This window comes from Eubalaena glacialis, chromosome 11 (genome assembly GCF_028564815.1).
Source record: "Eubalaena glacialis isolate mEubGla1 chromosome 11, mEubGla1.1.hap2.+ XY, whole genome shotgun sequence".
NCBI classification, from domain to species: domain Eukaryota; kingdom Metazoa; phylum Chordata; class Mammalia; order Artiodactyla; family Balaenidae; genus Eubalaena; species Eubalaena glacialis.
The window spans coordinates 32,106,349-32,130,342 of NC_083726.1; the positions used below are offsets into that span (position 1 = coordinate 32,106,349).

Here is a 23,994-nt window from a genome sequence, read left to right on the forward strand (position 1 = left end):
AAAAGCTTTTTGGAATCTTAATCTATTCAGAAGGCTGAATCTGACATTGAGATATTTGTAGAATATTCAGACAATCTGTTGGGGGGGATAGTGTTTTTTATACTTGTAACAAAAAGAAATGCTAAATGAATGATGACTTAGAAGAACAGAGTGGTCTAAAATACACTCATTTCAAAATGCTCAATGGAACACGAATCTATTCAGCCAACAAATCATTATTGATCACCAACTGCATGCCAGTCACCATGCTATCACCTCTTCCTCCCCCCTTCCCATAGCTTACCACAATCAAAAAAATATTACATCTCATCTTGTATGTTCTCCTCTCAGAACACATTTACTTCCTAGAATCCATTTCCTACTCTCGCTAACATTAGTGTCTCTCATGTTCGTGATACTCCTTAGCTGAATGTTGTCTTAACTGGGCAGATAAACCAATAGAAATAAGTTGTTTGTTTGTATAATGTATTTCTAAAGTAGCTATAGAGATCAGGATTAAATATATACAAATTTCCCCCGCTTTCCTAGTTTTTTAAAATCTCTGGAAACTTTCTGTTGATTCCTTCCTTTGACTGGATTTTCTATTTTTTTTTAACCAACTCTACTTGCCTCGCTGACTAGTTATCTTGGATCTTTTCTGCTCCTCAAATTCAAAATAAGGAGAACGTGCAAGTGAAAATAATACTCCTTGAGTGTCTCCTGTGTTTCAGGAAAGTGCTGGTCACTTTACACACATTTTGTCATTTATTCCTTTCAACAACTCTAGAAAGTAAGTACAATTTTCCCTACTTTAAAAAGCAGGCTTGGGGCTTCCCTGGTGGTGCAGTGGTTAAGAATCCGCCTGCCAATGCAGGGGACACAGGTTCGAGCCCTGATCCGGGAAGATCCCACATGCCGCGGAGCAACTAAGCCCGTTTGCCACAACTACTGAGCCTGCGCTCTAGAGCCTGCGAGCCACAACTACTGAGCCCACACACCTAGAGAAACCATGCTCTGCAGCAAGAGAAACCACCACAGTGAGCAGCCTGCGCACTGCAACGAAGAGTAGCCAGCGCTCCCCGCAACTAGAGAAAGCCTGCACACACAGCAACAAAGACCCAATGCAGCCAAAAGTAAAAATAAATAAAATAAAATAAATTAAAAAAAAAAAAAAGGCTCTGAGAGGTTAAAGAGCTTCCCCAAGTTTTGCAGAGCTAGTGAATAATAGAGCAGAGAACCAAGATTAAAATCTGTGTCCATGTTCCTTTCACTAAAACGCATTTCTTCCCCAAACTAAGAACTTTTGCTTCTTTCAAAATTCTTTGTCCTATCTTTCCTAGATTATTTAATAATACCACTATTCCTTCTATTTCACAAGCTGAAAAATTAGTCATTTACCACTCTTCCTCTTCCATTGTATCTATCCCTTCTTCTCCTTCTCATTGATTGGTCACCAGTTCTTGTCAAGTCCGCCATCCCCAGTGAGTTCTCGGACCCCACTGGTCTTGTCTGTTTCCACGGTGAGCACTGCATTTGAGACTCTCACATTGCCTATTAACTACTAACTGGTATTCCTGTCATGGAGTTTTTCTGGAAGGGGTCTATTCTCCTTTCTGTTACCAAGGTGATCTCTAGTACATGATCTCCATTTCCTCTTCAGGTTAAGTGATACACCAGGCCTGTACCAAGGTGCCCCCAGCCTCATTCCCATCCTCACCTACTGCTTCATAGGACTTCTCACCACCCTTCACACTCACGGTGCTCATGATATTGCCCCTACTAAAATACTCGTCTCCTTATTCCTCTAGAATCTTCCACAAACATCCTCTCCCCTCTGTAGCCCTTCTTGGCCAGTTCACCTCTCCCTAAACAGAACACAGTGCTTCATAATGCATGAGTCTCTGAATGTGTGAGTCTTTTTGTGTACTTCTTTCATAGCACTTAACCAATCGCCCTATAATTCTTTGTCTACAAGCTTATTTTTCCTCAAGACTATGTTATAGATACTGAGCACATTGTGGGGTGTTTTGTAGGTGCTCTTGTAGGTGCTCAAATTCATTGTAGTTTTAGAGTGAAGTTTTGGTTGCTGTTAAAACAGCAAAAACAGGGGCTTCCCTGGTGGCGCAGTGGTTGAGAATCTGCCTGCCAATGCAGGGGACACGGGTTCGAGCCCTGGTCTGGGAAGATCCCACATGCCGTAGAGCGACTAGACCCGTGAGCCACAATTGCTGAGCCTGCGCGTCTGGAGCCTGTGCTCCGCAACAAGAGAGGCCGCGACAGTGAGAGACCCGCGCACCGCAATGAAGAGTGGCCCCCACTTGCCGCAACTAGAGAAAGCCCTTGCACAGAAACGAAGACCCAACACAGCCATAAATAAATAAATAAATAAAATTTAAAAAACAAAACAAAACAGCAAAAACATCTACGTAACAAATTGGCAAAGGATCTATTAAAGAGAACACTTACTACTGGAAACAACAAAAATTTATGGTCATTAAAGTGTTATTTAAATAAGAGGGGATAAATGATTGTGCATAAATGCTTTCAAATATATTTCCTCAAATAACTGTCCAAGAATAACCCTAATCTATGAAGGCATAAAGAATACAGTGTTCTGATACTTTATTTGGATAGGGCACTAGGTGTTTCAGGAAGTTCTGACCAGTAATTATAACAACTAACAACTTCAAAATTTAAATCAAATTTTTTTCTAGAATTACCCCTGGTATGGAGTGAGTTAATGAATCTAACTTACAAACTCTCGTAATAAATCAAATCGTATAGTAGCTGACAGTAGCAATTGTTTTATAGAAAGCATTAACTCCCTTCCTAAGAGAGTAAATACATATTAGATAAAGTCTATAAAACACTCCACAAATGTTAGACAAATAAGGAAATTAGAATGCCTTTGTATAAAAAGAATGGATATAATTAAAAAGCAAAAGAAAAATTACTCCTTAAAATGTTTGTAAGTTGTTGTTTAAAATTAAAAGTAATAAGGCATGAATGCATACAGCTTTTTCTCTATTTAAAAAAAAAAAAAAACTGGCACAGAATTTCTTGGTCTTAAATAAGCATTTCAAAGACACTGCTTAATAGGAACACTTAAACACTCTTATTCAAACAGTAATTGTTTTCCAAACATTAGTTTAAGAAAGAATGCCTCTATAGATTTTTTTTTAAGTGTTAGTTATCAGCTCTCCTTCTTTTCCCTTCCTGCAGGTCCCCTGGCCAAATTACATCCATGTCAGGGCGCAGGTGAACATTCTCTCCTCCTAGTAGCTTCCCCTAGCCCGCCCCCACCTGCACACGTAGAAGCAGAGTTCATTGCTCCCCAGGCTGCAGTTCCATGGTATTTTATAGACACCATTATTATAGTCATTGTTGCTTTTGATTATCGCCATTTATACGTGTAACTCTTTCTCCTGCTAGACTGGCAGCTCATGCAGACAAGGACCATTCCTACCGTTAGGCAACAGAAACATAACAAAGAATAAACCTTCCAAGTTATCATGGTAAAACAGCAGCAAACTGGCAGAACACAGATGGGTTCCAGTACTATTCCTTTACTCAGGGAAACATTATGGCAGTGACTCTATCGTGTAGCTTACAACTGTAAAATTTCGGCCATTAAAAGAAGAGAGGCAATAAGTTAAGTATTTGTTGGAAATCACTGAAACCCTAACACTAAACTTTAGTGACCCCAAATATAGGCCAGAGGGGAGGGAGACATGTTAGAAGAAGTGGGAGGGCACATTTTTCAATGTGAGAATGCCTGAGAAGGTGTAGTGTGTCATTCTGAGGACGGAAGTATATGTAATCTCCTCAGTTAAGGGGAGCAAGATTGGTTAAGAAAGTGCTAAGAAACTGCTGAACTGCTTTGGGCTCAACAAAGCAAACAATGCATTTGACTAAGTTGATGTCTCTTCCCAGGCAAAACGGAACCAGAATGCCTCAAAGAACCAGCAAGCTTACCAACTCCCTAGGATAATGGTCCTTTTTTGGGTACTGGGACATTTTGAAAATCTGATGGAAAAAAATATAAAACGTATATATGATCTGTTTCCCAGAAAAAGACATATATGCAATTCTTTTTTATTTCATGAGATTCCAGAAGCCCACCCATCCATGTGAGGATAAGGACCCCTGAGGAAGTCAGAAGCAGCTCCAGCAGAAGCATCCAGACTGGTGGGCTTTGGAAATAACAACAGCAAAGATGACTTTCAGAGATTGGGTGTAATCTTCCAGAAGCCGAGGGAGTCCTCTAGCAGCCGAGCAGAGCAGTTGGGAGCTGAGCCAGTTGCTGCCAGATGCTAAAAGCATTTGGGACTCCAAGCCAGAGTTAGATAGAGCTACGTGAAATGAGCCCGAGGTAGGAGGTTCAGAACACCACTTCCCTGCTCTGATCATCTGTTTAAACAAGGTTGCCTTGGACAGTTTCTAGGCCCATGAATGGGATTGGCTCTCCCTGATTCCCCTCTTGGAGCTTGGAGCTCTCTCTTTGAAGAGACTTTGCAGGAAGGGAGTACAGATCTTTGAAACTGGTGTTTCTATAGGCCAGCATAGCTCCTGTTGATGATTTCATGAGAAAACTACGTAAGTGACAGTATTAGTCAGAGTTCTTCAGAGAAAGAGAAACGATAGGATATATATAAAAAGAGATTTATTATGGAGAAATAGCTACTGTAATTATGGAGGCTGAGAAGCCTGCTGTAAACTGGAGGCTCAGGAGAGCCGGGGGGATAGTTTGGGTCTGAGTCTGAAGGCCTGTGAACCAGGACAGCTGATGGTGTAAGTTTCAGTCTGCGTTTGACTCCAAGGGCAAGAAAAGACTGATGTCCCAGCTCGAAGACAGTCGGGCAGAGAGAGAAAATTCTTCCTTACTCAGCCATTTTATTCTATTCAGGCCTTCAACAGATTTGATGAGGCCCACCCACATTGAGGAGAGCAATCTGTTTTACTCAGTCTGCCAATTTAAATGTTAATCTCATGTAGAAACACCCTCACAGACACACCTAGAATAATGTTTAACCAAATATCTGGGTACCCCATAGCCCAGTCAAGTTGACATATAAATTAACCAACACCATGACCTCTAGTGGAAGAACAACCAAGGAAACATTTAAGGGAAACCAACCATAGTCCAGAGGACTTTAAAAAGACTTCAAATACTATTGCTGACTATTATAAACACAATTAACAAAAGCAGTCAAGAGGACATATTGATATTATACCATTCCTCTCTACCATAAGCAAAATAACAACCCAAAAGTATGAGCTATTTCTTAGATCTTATCCCAAAATATAAGCAAAAATATTTTCTTTTCATATTTCCTTTAAGATAATGTATGCATTGAATGTCTATCAAGAATACATTGTGATGTCTGCCTTGTTGATCATGCTTTTTACAAAGGGTTGTTTTCTTTGTATTTGTGGTAAATTTACTTCTGGGGCCATTATGATAGTTTAGAGGGTTACACAATATTTATCTTGGCAGAAGTGGTCTAATTTTTTCAAAAATGTTGTATGTAATACTCTAACCCACCACATCATAAGTACAGAAAACTAGGTTTTGAAAGAACAAATTTTTTTAAACTATTGCTTGGACTTTAAAATGAGATCAAGGGTGATTCTAAAGAAGTATTGAATGTTTGGTCATTTAAGAATGCACCTATCAGTGACTTTATATTATTTGATAGTCTTCTTGTTTATCTATGAGTTCCAGGCACCAGAATTTGTTCAACTGGTAGCCATCCATGCTAGTTAAGAGGAGTAATTTTAACAACCAATAATCTCAAATCATGAACAACCTAAAGCACACTGTATTTGATTTTAGATGTTCTGTGAGATTTTGTCTTTTTCACAAAAAGATTCCCTATGTTTTGCTGACTTCACCACAGCCTTCTTCGTGTTTACATATCAACGGCACAATGGGAGGAAATTCAGACCCTAAATCTCTACTTAATATTTTGATATTAAATTAAAAAGGAGCCTTAGATAATCCATGCAGTAAATAAATCTTGTGCAGTTGATTTAAAACTAAATATACACAGTAAATCCAGCTTAAGAAAAATGTTGATGGTGACTGTACTAAACTAAAACCCATGGGAAAAGAGGGGAGCAGAAACCTTCTCATTCCCTTGACTGTAAGTTTCCTCACTAACATATCCCCACTATAACTCCAATGCACTTTGGTTCACTGCCATGCAAGGCTTTAATGGCAGAAGAGGAGAGGACAGAATTTTTTTAATATTGATTTAAGGGAAATTCTCAGAGGCCCTTCTCCATTAGGCTCTGAAGACTGGTTAAGGAAAAAAAGGAAATTGGATTTTCATATCTAATAATCACATTTATTTTTATGAACTTTCATAATATATAACTTTAGAGATATTTAGTTATTTAATGGGAACACCTACTGCTTTGAAGGCTGTTAGATTACAGAAAAGTCCAGGTGTGGGGAAAGCATGAATGTACACCATCTGTTAGGGGAAACTCTGAAATGGTCTCTAGCACATGGTTCTTTCTCAAGTGTCCTCCTGCTTTCTTTCCCAACCTCTTGATTTCTCTGTTAACACTTCCTAACCAGTTCTTCCCCACATCTTTTCCTTCTCAGCCGGACTCCCTTTGATTTTTTAGCTATAATGTTTTCTTTCCCAGGTGACACCCAAGCTGTCTCTTTTTGTCAGGACATCCTGTGAGGAAATCCCTCACCTCCCAAGCTTTCTTCCTCGATACCTTCCTCCTCCTAAGATTCCCCTTCTAACGTCCATATTTTTTGAGGTTGGGCTCCTTCATGATCTCAATTATAGTCTCTCAGGCCAACTCCTCAAGAGTCACTTTCCAGATGATAGTCTCTTAACGACGGATGGGGTAAAATGAAGAAAGGGAGGCTAGAAAATTAAGGGAACACAAAAGCAAAAAGACAAATTAATAGCAAGTTTATTCAATACTGGCTGAGCATCTCAGGGCAGGGGACCTGGTAATAGGTCACAACATCCAGAAATCACTTTGACAGCCCAACATCAGTCATGACTAAGAGCCAGGCCCTGTCTGTGCCTGGCGCCAGGTCTGAGGCACCAATTTATATCTCCCTTTAAGGCCCCTGACTCCTGATATAATCACTGATGTAGGGCATGCAGTGTCAACCACAATGAATATCCACGTTCACCTTCTAATCCCAGGCATTGGACTATTGACTAGCAGTAAAGATTCTTTTCCCCCAAAGATTAAAACTAACTATACTTAAGGAATACTATCTATAAAACCCTCACTGTTTGGGCTAGAATGAGCCAATATGAATTGGGTGATTTTTAACTTGATGACAACAATTTGAGAGAAATTAATTTCATCGTCCCAGAAGTGTCTCTATTTATCTTTAAACTGAAAAGCTCAAGGAGGAGAAAAAAAAAATTGAGAGCTATAGAAGGACTATGGATCATGAATTTTTTATTCGTGAATCACTGTTACTGAGTGTGGCTTTGTATTGCTTAACCTGAAGAGCATTTTGGAGAATAAAGCAGTGACTAAGAAAAAACAGCTTGCAAAGCAGGCATTGTATCAATGGAGGAATTCCAGGGTGATAGTGAAAAACAACACTGTGACTGATTACAAAGTCAGATTGTTTTTCCATCAAAATTCTCTTCTATGAGATCTGTCAATCAAGTAAACTCCATTCATCTTTTCAAAATTAGATGACCTCTAAGAGTTCAGACTCTCCAACATTATCCATCTTTTTCATTGCAATCAAATAGTGGTCTTGTATATCTGGATAAGATTTAACCCCCATACCATCACATAGGGTTTAATAGTCTATGAAATCACTTTTAATGGGATATTGCTAAACTTAAGGACATTTAAAAAATGTTAGCCTAACAACCCCTTAGAATTGCTTACTTACTCAATGAACACTGTCCTTTTCACTACTTAGCACAGAATTTTTTTTTTCCTTTGTGCGAACCTCTCCCATCAGAGTCCATGCTCTGGACTTTGCTTTTTTATAAGCAATAGTCCTGTAAAGGTGATTTTTTTTCAAACAAAAGGAGAGTCTCCTCTCAACATTATATCCTGCTCCCCCTGCCGTTATAGAATTCATAAATAGTTGCACTTTTAAAATATTGGCCCGTTGCATGTATTAAATCACTGCAGTCTATGCAAAAGTGTTCTTAGGGCTCAAATGTGTTAGACATGTCACTTTTCAAAGGAAGAAGGAAGAGAGGCAAAGAAGGAAGGAGAGAGGGAGAGAGAAAGGAAGGGTGATAGTTCTAGGGCTGGAAAAGAAAAGGAAACACAGCAAAGAAGGGCCACAATTTCTTGCAAAATACAACTGGGACTTCAATATCCTACATACCATCAGGAAATTTCAGGGTACTGTTTGTATGTGTGTGCATGTGAATGTGGTTATTTTCCTTGTGGTTATGATATATCAGCCTATACCGAGTTCAGTAGAGTACCACACATAACAGTGAAACCACATTTTTATGTCCTTAACAATTGTAATTTTAAACAAATGTAAGAAATTCTCACAAATTCTGTACAGTGAAATTCCAAAGAAGGAAGAAATCCTCCCTCTTCCTTTTTTCTTTTTTAGGTTAGAAGCCAAGCAAAGGTCAGCAGAAGAGATACTCTCTATCCTAATACTCTCCAACCGCTTGCTCCCACTTTCTTATATTAGGGTATAACTCCAAGGCCATTTCACCAAGTTAACCCTCTATCACTGTGTGGCCAGCAAACAGGGAATCTGGTCCAAAGTGCCAGAACAGGAGCAAAGCAGCTTGCAGGAGACCTAATTATCCAGTCACTAAACATAGAAAGGAGGTGAGAGTAAAGAAAGCATCACACCCACACTAAAGGCTACTTAGCATTTCAATGACCTCCATGTTAAGGAATTAAACTTCTTTATGTTTACAACACTCTCTCTATTCCCCATGCCTCCTCCACCAACCTCATCTCCTGCCCCAGCCAGTTCCAGACACTTCACACCTAAATACTTACAAATAAGGAAGAGATAGGAGAAATTTTAATGACTGCTCTATTACCACACTGTCAAGGACATGCCCCATAACGGACACCCATGACCATTAGCAGCAGGAATTCCTGTCAGAGATAAGCACCCAAGGGCTTGATAACCTCAGGTTTCAAAAGTCTGAAACAATAAACATGATTTCATTAAAGCCTGCTTCCTACTTTAGTAGGACCAGGCACAAACACAAACATGATAACAAGAAGATTTCTTTGGAGGAAAGTTTCTTCTTCACAGTGCTGTGTCATGCTTACAATCATACAAAGCATAGACTCCTGGAACTGGAAGGGGATGCTCAATGTTCAGATGAGAAAGTGAGACTCAGAGAGGGGAGCCATGTGTGCAAAGCCCACACCAATGGTAAGTGTTAGAACTAAAACGCAGGCCCTCAGATTCCCAGTTACTACTCTTTTATATGTACCAGTGATCCTCAAATGTTTGTATATACCTTGGAATCACCAGCAGTGATCTTGAAAAATGCAAGCTCCTAGGTCTCATCCTCAGAGCATCCAGGCTGGTAGATCATGTGGGACCTACCAAATATCATGTGGGAATCTGTATTTCTACTGAGCGGCCCTTTGTAATTCAAATGCAAGTGGACCATACTCTGGAACAGTGTACAATATCATCTGGCTGCTGAAAAGAGCACCAAAGTTTGCTTGTGATATTTATACACATTTTTCTTCTTTTCTTGGTTCGCCTCTCTCTCACATTTCTTCCTTTGCCAATGGGTTCATGACTAATTTGCCAACAAGAAGAACTCATACTAAAACCCTCAGTGCTTTAAAACTCCATGTAGTATTTTGTGCTGGGGTAGTTGTGGAAAGGACAGTCTCCCACATAAGGAGATACCACTTTTAAAAAACTGCACAAGTAATGCATGTGTATATGCTCATTGAAAAATTTAAACAGTGCAGAAGACTATAAACTAAAAAGTGAGGCTCTACCTTTATCCCTCCCCTAATCTCACTCCTCTCCCCAAAGTTACTTACTGCTGCTGGGTGTGTACCCTTCAGGTTTTCCTATACATTTACATACATAGATACATAAGTATGTGTGTGATTTTTGCCCTTATTTGGAAAGTTCTGCTTAGAGAATGATCTCAGCAATTTTTTTTTTATTATATAGGTGACAGAGGATACTGTCACCAGCACAGAACTTAAATCAAGGACATCTCAGGATATGTGACTGCTACTGGTAATTACAGCATCCACCCTTGATCTTTCTAAAAATGAAGACTTCCTGGACCTCACTTACCTCCTCAAATACATTTTGGTCAGTAAGTAGTGTTCCTCAGTTATATAAAAAAAACATCTGTGAGGATGCTAAAGGAAGAGGAAAGGGCGGGCAGTCACATAAAAGGGTTTACAGTCACCCGTGTAAACGGGTGAATACTATTATAGAGTTCTCATGGGAACACAAGGTGCTAAATTAATTCAACTCGTTGTAAGCCCTGCATGATTGAGGATGTGTTTCTGTGAGAAGGGTTGCATGGGGTAAGGCCAAGGGCATAAAGGGGGTGCTGCCATGCATTCATACAAAATGTAGAGCATTTGTCCTGCTTTCCTACCTTCTAAACCCCACAATCCAGCTGTCACCTTCAGCACCCAACTGAAATGGCTCTTGTTAAGGTCACCCAAGACCCCTAACTGCTGAACCTCATTCTTACCTTCTGCAGCATTTTTTATTTAACCATTTCTTCCTTCTGCAAAGATTCCTCCTCCCTTATATCTCCTTTGGTTCTGGTGAAACTGAGTATTCACTGTCCATCTTTACCAGTTTCTCTTAAATATTCACATACCTCAGCATCCCATCCTAGGATTGCTTTTATTCTGGCTCTGTCTCCTCTGTCTGATGGAGCTCATAGCCTCAGCAATGATACCCAGATCGTCATCTACAGCCCCATTTTACACTGAGCTCAGGGCTCACCTTCTTAAGAGCATCTGCAACTCAAATGTGGCATGTCTAACAGCAAATTGGTGTCTCCCTCTCCATCTTTCCACCAACCTATTCCCTCTACCCCATGTATTACTCATATAAGTTAAGGATAAAATAATATATCAATTCCCGAATCAGAAACTCCATCAACATTCCTCATTCCTCCCTTTACTTTATTCTTCTCATCAAATCCTATGGATTCCACCTCCAAAATATCTATGTACTCTATCATCTCCACTCTGCTCCCATAGCTACTACCCTAGTCCTCATCATCTCCACTTGGACCAAAGTCATGGCTCCCTAGCAGGCATTCCTATATGGAATTTCTTTCCTCCTCCAATTCCAAATATTTTGCACCAAAAAATGTTCACGTTTCTGCAACATATAACATATATGTCACTCCCCACTTAATAACCTTAAGTGGTTTCCCATAACCTACAGGATATAAACTTAAAATTCTTAACATACTTTCTAATCCTGCCCCAACCTACATTCCCAGTCTTATCCCTGGTCACAAATAACTCAGCAATTCCCCCCAAATGACAAGCTTCCTCATCTATGTTTTGGGCATTCAGTTCTTTCAACCCAGAGTGAAGTCTACCAAGAACTCCGCAGTCTGTAAAATAAATGCTTTCTCCTCTGTAAATCTATACCCAGCAACACCTGTCCATAACCTCCTTCAAGGCACTCACATCTTTCTCTGCGCTCCCACTCTGCACCTACCTCTAACAGGACACTTTCTCTAGCATTCATTCACATATTCAGCCAGCATGTAAGTAAGCATTCATAACAGTGTATAGTAATATCATTTCTAAACCCTACTGACCCTAATAAACCTGCTAACCTGGAACTCTGCACCCACTTCCAACATATAGAAAAGTGCCTTATATACAAAAAGTTCTCAACAAACATTTGTCGTTAAATGAATGGATAAATGAATGGAACATAAATAACAGCCATGCATGGAAATGACCTTCATCTTATTTCTCATGAAGCCAGCCGCTAGAAAGCCACAGATTTGAACCCTATTACCAGGTCTGAACCCTGTCCTCCAGAATTTGTTCATTCGATCTTTTACGTATTCAGGTATTCAATAACTGTTTAGTACCTATGGTGTACCATGTCTCAAGGTGTCAGGGAGACAGCAATGAACGAGACAGACAAAAGCCCTGATCTCCTGCAATTTACATTCTAGTGGAAAAAATACAAACTATAGACAAATATAGAAGTAGAATATTTTGCATTCTAGTCAGTGATGAATATTAGGGAGGAAAATAAAGCTGAAAAGGAGATAGAGTGCTGCGAGTATGATTAAAGTTTTGAGGGGGTTAATTCTAAATAGGGAGGTCAAGAAATGGCTTAGGGAAGCATGATTCTAATTTGTACTCCAGGGATGGCTTCTCACAAAAGCCAAGAAAATAGGATACCAAACCTACTTTCCCAGTTCCTTCTCAGGAAAAAAAAAGGGGGGTGGGAGGGACAATGAGGCCCCAACACACAACCATGTGATATGGATTTATAATGAGCAGGACAGAAGTGTTATCAGCCTGGGCCTAGAGTTATAAGTTCATATTTGGGAGATCCTATGGACTTTGTAAGAGAGAAAAAGTTTGAAGCACTAGGGCCTTGCAGGGAGCTTTGGAGAAGAGGCTCAGGCACTTTATCAGAGACAGGCTTGGACCTGAACTCTACAGTCAGGTCGAGGCAGGCTTGGTAGCATGGAAAAGCAGGAGTAGCCCAGGGTTAAGAGTCATGGAATGAGAAATGAAATGGGCAGTAGGCTTGAGCAGGGTGCCTTTTAAATTTATGTTTATTTATCTCTTTTTCCCCTTCACAGCAGGTATAGAACCCAATGACAAACTATTTCCAATTCCATGACTTCCGATGATTTTACATAATTAAATTTATATACACCATATTTTTAAATGGTGTCAACAATTTTTATGATATAAGGCTGATGTGTACTTCAGAAAACACTATTTCCAGAATTATTTTCATAATGATATTTCGTTACAACTAACAAATATCATTTGGAAAAAAAGGGAATATTCTAATGAAGAAATATTAGAGTTTCATTCTCTAATCAAATATGGATCCTTTAAATGCCATATTTAATTGTTTTATTGACATTTTAGAAGGCTTCTCTGGGCTTCTCTTACCTTATAACTAAATGGCAGAAATTATCAATGAGAGTACTGTGACTAAAACTGTACCCAAAAGTCAGATTCATTTAAAAAAAATTGACACATTAAGGATGGCTATTTTTAAAGAATTTAGTAAGTTATGAAAACTACTGTCATCATATCGCTTGGAATTTCTTTTACCATTATTTAGGTTGTAAATTTCTTCTGGAAATAAAAATTTTCTTCTGGAAATAAAATGATATAAATTCACAGATTTAAACACTGAAAACTCTCATCCTAGCATGTGAGCTAAAGAATATTCTTGAAATACCAAATTTGAGAATGGCATCACTTGGAAGATAGATTGCTTCAAACAAGGCAGAACATTTATAAAGGAAAGAGAGAGAAGCTGGAAGATTTTTGTACAAATTATCCCGTTTATTTCATTCCTGAAGCTGATTAGAAACAAGCAACTCACTACCAGACAGAGAAATCCTTTCCTTCAGTGACTGTCTTACCTATTTCATACCTCTCATGCTGTAGGCTTGAGAATGAAGCATCTAATCAAAGGCAGGAGCCAAGGCATTACTAAGGTAATAGGCAAGAACCTTTGTATTCTATTACAAGTTAATCACTAAAGGGATGTTGCCTATAACATAAATTATACATAAATGGTGCATCTCTGGGAAACCTGCCTCCCAGGTAATGAGCATTAAGCTAAAATACTTTTGTTTAGCTCACAGGAAACATCCTGACCAGGCCCAACTGTGAATGACTGCAGGAAGGAAGAAATTAGCACATCCCCTCCGGAGACTGACCAGAACCAGGAAATGTGTGACTTTACTCCCTCCCCTTTTAGTATAAAAGAAGCCTAAATTCTTATTTATTTATTTATTTTTGGCTGTGTTGGGTCTTCGTTTCTGTGCGAGGGCTTTCTCTAGTTGCGGCGAGCGGGGGCCACTCTTCATCGCGGTGCGCGGGCCTCTCTCACTGTCGCGGCCTCTCTTGTTGCGGAGCACAGGCTCCAAACGCGCAGGCTCGGTAGTTGTGGCTCACGGGCCCAGTTGCTCCGTGGCATGTGGGATCCTCCCAGACCAGGGCTCAAACCCATGTCCCCTGCATTGGCAGGCGGATCCTTAACCACTGCGCCACCAAGGAAGCCCCCAAGAAGCCTAAATTCTAACGCAGGCAAGATGGTTCTTTGGGACACGAGTCCACCATCTTCTCCATCTGCTAGCTTTCTGAATAAAGTTGCTATTCTTTGCCCCAACAATTCGTCTCTCGATTTACTGGCCTGTCGTGAGGCGAGCAGTACAAGCTTGGACTTTGGACTCGGTAACACTAATAACCCAGAAACCCAGCATATCTACCCGGGAGAAAGAAGGTAGGGACTGCCATATGGTGCCTCTTAGGCTTTTGCTCCCTACTCTGGCAGATACTCCAACTTGCTTCCACCTGCCTCTAACCTACGCCCACAGAAAATTAAAAAAAAATGAATCTAAGCAGACCATGGTTCAGACGATTTTCAATGACATAGCTAGCTTTTTCTTGCTGATGATACTGGTACATATCACTCAGATGATCTGCCTGGATTCAGGCAACTTCTCACCCAATCTCTTTGCCTAGTCACTGACCCCCGGTCCATTATACCTGCCTGAGTTATAAACCTCTGTGGCAGTACTGGTAGTGTGCTGGAGCTGGCCCAAACTAGCTCATAAGAATGAATTGTTAAAATTTCAAAAATTTTTGCAAGCCCATTTATCTCACTTTGGTAGACTGAAAGTGATCATGGTAGGAGTATTCACACCAGGGAAACTGGCACAAGCTACAGATTCTCTTCTCCTCCCCGACTCCCTCAACCCCCATGACTGCTACCAACCCACTGCCTGTTTAACTGGCAGAACTTGCATGCAGATCCCTGCTTTATCTAATTTCCATGGACGTAACATCATGCCCACCTGATCCTTTCTGTCTGTGGGTTCTTAGTCCCACCCCTTCTAACTTACCCTATCCTGCCGCTGCCCATGTCTTAGAGTGGGAATATATTCTGCCAAAAGCTACCTCAGCAGGGGAGATAGATATCCCTCTCGTCCAGAGTATGATCTGGCTTCAGAGTATAAGTTAACCTGAGTCTACAGGTGGATTGTACAGTCATTAGCTCTTCAACCACCTATCTTATATCTAATAACTAACTGCCCTTCTGTGGCATCCCAATGTGCACAGCCCAATTTTAGAGTGCTAAAATGTGGCCCCAAGAAAGTCTTAGAAGTGAAGACGCATACTAATTAAATATAAAATCTTCAAGTCGTATTAAAAAAAAGAAAGCATATTTTGGCAACATAGGTGACCATTTCAGAAAGGAAAAACTACTTGGAGCAGAAAACATATATATTTTTTCTCTTTCCTTCAATTTCTCCTAAATCCTGCTGCCGTATTATTTTCCTAAAATACGGATCTTATTGTGACGTAAAATTTTTTGATGGAAGTGTATATGGTTGATAAGGCTCTTGCAATTAATACTAATTTTTATATCTCAATGAGAAAGAATAATTAGGACTATATAACAATAGAAAAAATAATGCAAAACTCACTTGGAATTCAAAAGTACAAAATCTGGGGATTATACACTCCTTTGAATTATTAACATCCTGCTCTCATTATTTATGATGATTATGAATTAAATGTAATTCTACTTAGTTTATCTTCCTATATTAAAGAATTGGACAACTAGAAATTACTCCAAAACTTGCTTAACCATAAGAGTCATGTCAGGGTCTTGTTAAGAAAAGGATCCTGAGCAGACCTACTGAATCTCCACAAGGAGAGACTTGGAACGTTATTATAACAAAAGCCTTAGGTAATTTCGTGGTCATACAATCTGGAAAATACTGGTGTGGTATAATCTCCTATTTTTTAATAAATGAGGTAACTGGTCTGGAGAAGTAAAATATTGATGGTTAATAACAGCCAACCTGAGACTATTAATTAACTTTTCACTATGTCATAGTTTAAGGCAGTAGACAGAATAATTCAAGATTTATAAGATATTATCTCCACAATAAAAACAGAGAACTATCCTTTATGGAATGGCAAACAAATATATTACATGACAGCATCAATACTGATTATATGAATCATTTTCAAGAAATTAAGTACTTTTTGAACTATATGAATCATTAAAAAAATCAAACATATATTTTAAAAACATGCCTAAAAATAGTTAACTAAGCTAATAAAAAAAAACTGCCATGTTACTTTTTATGACCTGTTTTCAGAAGTCCCATAGTATCTTTTCTGCTGCATTCTATTTATTGAGACAGTCATAAAGACCCACCAAGTTTTAAAGAGGAGGGTTGCAGTGGGGAGAGACATAGACTCCACCTCTGGACTAGGAAATTGCCACGGTCTATGGGACTGGAAATGTTCTTGCAGCCATTTTTGGAAAATACAGTCCACAACCATGGGGTTCTTACTGAACATACTTGGGATGACTTAACTCATAGTACAACCCCACATAATTTATTTTAGTCTATACAAACATATCCAAAAACCAGGCTGAATGTAGCATGAAACTATAGGTTAATCTAAAAGAGAAACTTTTCAAATGCATTTTTAAACAGAATGCTTTTAGCATGGTGAAAATATATGATTGTGGTTATTCATTTGGTCATATGTAACTGGTCAATAAATAGGTATATACTTTTGGTTGTAAATGTATGCGTTAAAAGGTAGATGTAAACACAGCTGTCTATTTCTCTACTACCTAAACACATTCATATATATGTGGGGATACATCATATATAGGTATGTGTATGTATATATATATAACACACACACACACACACGTATATATAGTGTCCTACTAAAGCTAATTCAGCAAGGTCATTTTTTTTTTTTTAAGAAACTTTATTCTCCACTAATCTATTTCCATTTTCTGTTTAAGAGTCTGTGGAAGAACAAGCTGAGACCACTCAGTGGTCATTCCTACCTGTTCAGTGGCCTGAGCAGTGGCAGCTGCAGTCTAGTCCGCAGTGGTGGGCTGAGCGCTGCAGTCTTCAGTAGGGAACCGCTGGTTGGGCACAAAGGGCGCCTGCAGACCCATCTGCAACCTCAGGTCCAGTAGCAGTAAATTCGGGAGCTGGAGCAGTCCATTCACCCTGAACTTCCTCCTGGGTCACAGCCTTTCCAGGAGCGGCCCTCTCGGAATCTCTGCTGAGTAAAGATCACGCTGACCTCCCGCGGGTGCTCACGGGAGCTGGTGTCACGCATGCGCAGAACTTCCTGCGGCCCCCACCCTACCCCACCCCGCATCCACCACCGCGGACCCACCTTGGGAGCTCCCTTGTTGTTGCTGGGGATGGCGATGTCCACACAGCGCAGAGGAGAGACTGTGACACAGTGATGGCAGGCGGGTTAACATAAAACGCCTCCAAGATCAGCCTGGATCAGTAATCACTGAAAGTCGTGGCTCTGGGAAGGCGGCCTGGACCTGGTTAGGGAAGTTTCCAGAAGAGAAGTGTCTGGCAATAGGAGTGGCTCCTGGCAGCAGCAAACATCAGCACAGCTCGCTGGCCAATATTCCTAGAGGATATGACACTGACATCAGCCCCGTTTCCAATGGCAACAACGGCGCGAGCCGCCAGGGGAGGCTTCTCCCAGGTTCTCTTTAAGCGTATGAGGTGATGTCATCACTTTTCCTTCTGTAGATGTACTGTTCCAATTGGTAGTCAAGGTTGGTGCCACCTAAGTGGGTTCCTGATCCAAGGAACTGGAGGAAATTCTCCTCCTTCATTTGCAGGACATCAAGGGCTCCGGACTTTGTGAACGTTTCCCTATAACCTCTGAGGGGAACCCAGAACAATGCCTTATGGACCCCTCTCTGGGTAACGCAGAAAAGCAGGAATGTCACTTTTAATAAATAAATAAATAAAAGCATTATATTAGCAAATTAAATTGTGGTCAGTTTATATGCAGTGAAAATTTTGAAGAAAATGCATGACATTCTAGATCTGGAAGAACTCTCAGCTCTTTGCAGCTAAAGGTCACTGTTATGAGCTGAATTGTGTCCCCTCAAAATTTATATGTTGAAGCCCTAACCCCCAATACCTAGAATGTAACTGTATTTGGAAAGAGGACCTGTAAAGAGGTGATTAACTTAAAATGAGGCCAATAGGGTGGACCCTAATCTAATCTGACTGCTGTCCTTATAACAAAAAGAGATTTGAACACACAGAGATACCCAGGCACAAATGCACAGAGGGACAACCATGTGAGGACACAGCAAGAGCGTTACAATCTGCAAGTTAAAGAGAGGCTTCAGAAGAAACCAATGCCACTGACAGCTGTGATCGTGGACTTTTAGCCTCCAGCACTGTGACAAAATACATTTCTGTTGTGTAAGCTACCCAGTCTGTGGTAGTTCATTGTAGCAGCCTAGTAACCTAACATAGTCACTCAATCTACTATTTGAATGTATAAACAGAATTAGATATCTTTCAATATTTTTCTAAATATTCTGTGAAGAATTTTCTACCCAAAAACTTTAAATAAAATTTTAGGAAGTCTATCCTTTGTAAAGCCTCATGTTTCCCTAAATTTCCCTCCTACACTTGTGCCCCTGAGCACTCACGTTTAAGGTCCTCTGGCCTTGTGTGTTTGGGATCCTTTTATAAAAGAGTTCTGAGTATATTCAAAGCATGTTTTTACCACAATTCCCCAGGAAAAACACAAATATTGTTTAAGATTAGAAGTTCTATTATGAAATCAACCTATGTTTAAATAACCTTTTGGTTTTAATTGATGTTTTTAAAAAAATGAACAAAATGCAGTGTCAGGGTCAGAGCATTTGAGACTTGATAGCCATGAGAGACTTATGCACTCCTCCGTGTGATTATAAATGCATTGTCCTTTCTACACAAGGATGATGCTATGACTGTACAATCATTATTTAAGCATAAGCTGACAGGAGAAACAACAACAACAAACACCTTTGTCTCATTTAAAAAGGGAAAAATATATTCATAGTTTTTTTAAAAAAATAGAAGTTGCAAGTACTTGTGTTTACTTATGTAAGTTTGTTGGTTTGTGTCTGTATATTTGTGTTAGCATATTAATTCAATAGATTAAACCATTTATGAACTCTGTGTCCTAGGATAAATTCCTAAATCTAAAACAAAACAAAAACAAAAAAAACACTGTCCCCTCATCTATAAAATGGGGCAAATAAAACTCTCTAAAAGATTGAGGTGGGAGGATTAAATAAGAAAACATATGCAAAACTATTGGCAAAGTGGCTAATACATAACAAGAGATCAATCAAAAGTTGGCAACTATAAGTTTTTATTACCATAAAGCTCAGATGCTGAATTCCTCGAAGACAGAGACCTCCGTTATCTTAGGGCCAGCATCATGCCCTAGAGAATAGGTTCCCTATGAGTACTGTAGGTTGAACTAAATTATTGTCTGTTGGGCTGAACCAAAATATATATTATATTACATTTACACGTCTTATACTTCTGTTACTTTCTAAAAGTATTTTAATATTGCAAAGAAAAAAATTTTATCAAATGTTAAAGCAGTTAACTGAGGAAAATAAACTATTTTAAGAAATCGAAGTTAGTTTGGGCTTGATTCTTATAAACCCAATGCTTTTAAACAATATGTAGTCATTTACCATGTATGATAAGAAGACTTCCGTTTCAAAGAAAATTTAATAATTTTGTTGGTATTCCAATTTGCTTTATTGATCAAAAATGTAATTTTTCCTTTGCTATTTAGAGTTGATTAATTTGATTTCTGATCTTAAAAACTTTAATCTTGTTTTTTTCCTGAAAAAAAGCAAAACATTTTGCTATTTTTCAACTTCCAAGGGTCTGAAATCAGTTCAAGGCTCAAAGCTGATAGTGGCACAAGTCCACTCAATTTAGCAAAAGTGAGTTCTCTGTTCCTCTCTAAATGTTACAGAGAATTCATTACCTTTTTTACACTTAAAAAACTGAAACAATAAGCCAAGGATATCAACACATCATGAACTCGCAAGAGGAAAGCCTATCTTGATTGCTGATTTCTTGCTCTTACAATTTACCCTAGGGCTTCCCTGGCGGCGCAGTGGTTGAGAATCTGCCTGCCAATGCAGGGGACACGGGTTCGAGCCCTGGTCTGGGAAGATCCCACATGCCGCGGAGCAACTAGGCCCGTGAGCCACAATTACTGAGCTTGCGCGTCTGGAGCCTGTGCTCCGCAACAAGAGGCCGCGATAGTGACAGGCCCGCGCACCACGATGAAGAGTGGCCCCCACTTGCCGCAACTAGAGAAAGCCCTCGCACAGAAACAAAGACCCAACACAGTCATAAATAAATAAATAAATAAATTAAAAAATAAATAAATTAATTAAAAATAAATAAATTTTAAAAAGCTAGTATTACTTTATTTAAAAAAAAAAAAATTTACCCTAACAGAGGATTTCTGGAAAGGTATACCAGAACCATAGGACAGTGAGACTGTTGGGTGATGGAAGGATCATGGGGACAGAATTCAGGAGTCCAGATTCCAGCCCTGATCCTGATAAATCACACCATTTCTGGTGAATATCACTAAATTTCTCTGGATCTCAGCCTTCTTTTCTGGAAAATAGGGAGTATGATGTGTGTATCCTTCTCCATGAGAATATGATTATGCTTTGAAAAATGGAGAACACGATTTAAATAAGGGAAATTTTTGTCTCATATGTTGTCTGCTATGGCATATATTTTTCTCTATGAAAATGAGTATTGAGTAAGCCAATGCCACCAATAGATCTTATGAGAATTTAACAATGTACTCTGAACATTTACTGCATGTCAATTGTGTACCACTTATTGCCTGGCTACTATGAACTAGGGACTTGAAATGTATTACTGTCTAATCTTTAGAAGGCAACTACTAGGTAGTCATTTTTATTCTGATTTGACAGAGCAAAAGCCATCAAGAGCATCAGTCCTGTATGTTTTGTCCACATGTGCGGGAAAAATGTCCTAGATTGGAGCCAGAAAGCATGACTATTCCTATTTTATAGATGGAGCTTCTGAGGCTCAGAGAGGTTGAGTTGCCCAAAGTCAAACAGAAGGTTAGTGACAGATATAGGCTCCAACACTTCTGGGAGATGGGTACTGGGAGCTCCCTTTAACCTATGGGGAGACTGAGGCTCAGAGAGGTTTAAGAAGCTGCCCTAAATTTCCCAGGCAGAAAGTGCTGAAGCCAGGATTTAATCCCAGGTCTGTTGACTGCAAAGCCAATGTTCTTTTCACTACCACACAGTGTAAAAGGAAGCATGTTAGATACACAAAATATACCTCCTCCTTTTATTTAATACACAGTTGTACAATTAATCATTTTGCATTTTACAACTTCCTTGTTCACTTTTCCCTCGCTCCTTGACTACAAAGCCTCTCTCTGCTCTTCTGCCTGATTTAGCTGGTCTCCAAAAGTCAAACCTGTTCTATTTTCTTTTCAGAGAGAAAGGTTTATATAGCATCATACTTTCTTTTTTTCTTGCCAGTTCTGCTTATATTGCTGAGAGTTCAAGGACTATCTTCCTTAACAATGCCAGATCTTTGATGCATTAGATTTAGGAGAACAGCTTCAGCGTAAGGATGGATTGACAAAAACTCTTTATTGAAGTTCAAATAGGAAAACTTTGTACCACTGCAAATAATCAAGATTTTAGCCAACCCTCTTTGTTCACAACATCCTATGGTGTTGATATTCTTTAGTGAACCTTCTCCCTAGGAAGCCTTCCTTCTTCAAATACCTTCTTTAGGTTCACTCTCAGTGCTTTAATACCTTTACTACTTTATTTCTGCTCAGTGCAAACTTTTTGGTTTCTCTTTTCCTAGTTAGCACCATTGGAAACCAGATGAAAGGCAGCTTCTCACTTTGCACTGATAGTTGATCAAGATAAGCCGACAAACACAAGGGTTACAGAGATGATATTGTACAAGCTATATTAAGGTCGGGTAACCAGAAACCCAATAAGGTGGATTAGGGGAAAAATCAGCACAGATAATCTTAAACTTCCAAAGTTTGCCCTGAAAAGACTCAGTGCTAGCCTATTTCCTTTGCTCTACATAAAAGAACATTTCTTTGCGTTTGGAGCTGTTCATTGTCATGAAATCAGTCATTTGAATCAAAATCCTTAAGGACATTTTCCACGCTGAGAATCCTGCTTTGAAAAGTGTCTAATTATCTTATAGTCCTGATAGCTACCCAGCATGCCCTAGACTTGATAAATTATTTTCTATCATTAGACCCCATGAGAAAACTCTGCAGTGTAAATACTGTACTATCAGAAATATTTAACTCACTTCTTAACCCATAAATTCTTCTATTAATAAGAAAAAATCATTAAGGGATGCAGTAAAATATCATGGTTAGAAGGATGGGCTTTTAGAGTCATTCAGGTACAGGTTAAATCCAAGATTGGGCACTTTCCATCTGTGTGACCTTGAGTAGTCACTTAACTACCCTGTGGCTACAGTTTTCTCATCTGTAAAACAAGTAATTGTGCCCACCTTATAGGTGGATTTGATCATCTTGTTTCTCTTCCTCTAGATAATGACAATGATTAGCATCACCCTATGCATAGATGGTTTACCAAAACCAAACAATCAATACAGTTGTGCTAGGAGTATTGTGAGGATTATTGTATAGATTACAATAGATATAGATAAAGGTTAAATAATATTTGCAAAGTACTTATCACTTGGTAAGTGTTCCATAAACAATTATGAACAGACCTCAAGCCAATTCAATATGCAAAAGTCTTAGGTTCTTTATGGTATATTATGTGGCCACCAGATCATTTTTGAAAGCAAATCACAGACCCAGTTCTGCAACACATATAGACCAATATATTGACAAATAGACATGAATCAGGTCACACAAAATATTCTTTATAGCTTGATAAAGTCCCAGCTCTTGATACAGTCAAGTGTTCCATTAGCATCTTACATGAAATATTTTCTCAAAACAAACACATTACTAGAAATCCTCTCACACCAATGGCTGGAACCAGTCTGTTTAGGGCTCAGGTCTTAAAAGCATTATTTCTACTGCTAAAAGCTTCAGGTCTCCTTGAATTATTATACCCTGTTCATGACTGCTTCTAGAACAATTTTAGCCAGTCCAGATATCCTGAAGAGCTTTAATTTTCGCCGATGAGATGGTCTTCTTACATTAATGATGCTGGTCAATAAGCCACCATTTTCACCTCTGAAAAATTATTTGCCATATAGTATGCTGTTTATGAATAATATCAAACATTCTTATTTCTAACTTATTTCCAAAATCTATGCTGAAATAAGCTAGATTTTGATAGCATAGATATGAATAATAGAAGTGCTTGCATTAGTAACCTCTAGAGCATGTAACTTCTAGTTTGAAAGCTAGCTGGTTGGCCCTGGACTGAAATTCTTGAATAGAATGTTTCCAGCACCTGGGATGTACCCTCAGTCAAATAACACACACACAATACCACACTGCATATTTTAAGCAATAATCAATCCAATTTAAGCATGCGTTCTTTATAAATGAAAAATAAAACATATATTTAAAAATCAATGATTATGACAATAATCAGCTCATCTTATTTTTATCTACTGTCTCACCTTGGGTATAGTCTTCAGAATAAGAAAGCTGGTAACGGGGATTTGCCATGGGAGCCTCCATAGTATGGAATGACAGATTTGAATGGAAAAAAATTTTTTTTAAAGGAAGGTGGGTGAGGGTGGCCAGTGTATGTGGCTAAGATGACAATGTCTAGGGCTTACTAGCCATTCTAAGCTTGGATCTCAATTCTGAAAGCCATCTCTTCCCTCAAGGCCTCTTCAGACTAGGTTGAAAACTGGTCAAGATCCCCATAACCTCTGAAGATGGGGTCATTGCAAATAGTTTCTAGCT

General features: G+C 39.2%; 1 pseudogene; it reads right to left on the reverse strand.

Annotated features, from left to right (window-relative positions):
- Positions 1 to 16,975: 16,975 nt before the first annotated feature.
- LOC133101641 (small ribosomal subunit protein uS2-like) lies at positions 16,976 to 23,763 on the reverse strand (annotated as a pseudogene).
- Positions 23,764 to 23,994: the final 231 nt, after the last annotated feature.